The 1272-nt window shown below is 42.2% G+C and overlaps 1 pseudogene; it reads right to left on the bottom strand.

Annotated features, from left to right (window-relative positions):
- Positions 1-315: 315 nt before the first annotated feature.
- LOC116884915 lies at positions 316-1000 on the bottom strand (annotated as a pseudogene).
- Positions 1001-1272: the final 272 nt, after the last annotated feature.

The raw sequence follows: 1272 nt of genomic DNA, 5'->3' as shown, positions 1-1272 counted from the left end.
CACACACACACAAACACACAAACAAAGCCTTTGTAGAAAACAGGTTTTGACACGATCTATCTATCTATCTATCTATCTATCTATCTATCTATCTATCTATCTATCATCTATTCTATCTACCATATCTATCTATCTATCTTTCTATCTATCTATCTATCTATCTATCTATCTATCTATCTATCTATCTATCTATCTTTCTATCTATCTATCTATCTATCTATCTATCTATCTATCTTTGGTTTCTCGAGATAGTTTTTTCAGTGATTAATTAATAAGAGATTTATTTATGCAAGAATAGAGTCATCCTTGCCAAACTTAGTAGGAGATGTTAAATTTTCTGTCCAATTTTCCTTCCTAGATAAGTCTTTCCTTTCTGTCCCTGTCTGTTTTGAAAACATAATACCAGAAGAGGAAAGGCCCCAAAACCTGCCACCACTCCTAAAAGTGAGTTCTTGGGAGTGGGTCTGAAATTATGCTGAACTTGCATAGGTCCAACTAGTCAAGGCAGGATCCTCGATGTGTGTTTGGCGTTTGAGGTCATTGTACTGAAGCAGATACTCCCATTTAAGCCAGGCCCTTTTGCTCAAGCGCTCGACCTGTGTCTTTCTGGTCATACTCGGCAGGGTCGAGGGTACTGGGAGAGTGGCCAGGGGCGCAGGCTTATACTTGGAACCCAATGTCTTGGCTCTGAGTCATAGTTTCTCCTGTAGCCCTGTCTGTCCTGGAATTCACTCTGTAGACCAGGCTGGCCTGGAACTCAGAGATCTGCCTGCCGCTGCTTCCAGAGTGCTGGGATTAAAGACGTAAAGATGTGTGCCACCACTATCTGGCCTAAAACATGATGATTTGACAGAATAACAATTATGTTTTCTACCCTAGAGTCTATGACCTCCTCAGCCACTGACTGTTCACCAAGTTTACAGCACCAGGCATGAACTCCCTTCTGTGGAGCAAGTCTCAAATCCAGTCTGAAAGCAGTTGGTTACCTCATAATAGCCATGTCACTATAACGTTGGTGGGCACATCTTGTGTGGCAAGTTCTAACTAAAGCAGGTAGGGTGCAGATCATTGATGCCCCTCCACCCTGAGCAGCCTTCACCTCACCTTCTGGTATATGAAAGCTGGTCAGCAGGGAGGCAGCTTCCAAGCTCTGTTTTAGTTTTAGTGTAAATTCAATAATGTGTGTGTGTGTGTGTGTGTGTGTGTGTGTGTAGTGTAGTGTTAAAGACTAAGCTTAGAGCTTTGCACATGCTAAACAAGTGCTCTATCATA

The sequence above is a fragment of the Rattus rattus genome, chromosome 15, assembly GCF_011064425.1.
Source record: "Rattus rattus isolate New Zealand chromosome 15, Rrattus_CSIRO_v1, whole genome shotgun sequence".
Classification (NCBI taxonomy): Eukaryota; Metazoa; Chordata; class Mammalia; order Rodentia; family Muridae; genus Rattus; species Rattus rattus.
This window is presented reverse-complemented; position numbering and strand designations above follow the sequence as displayed.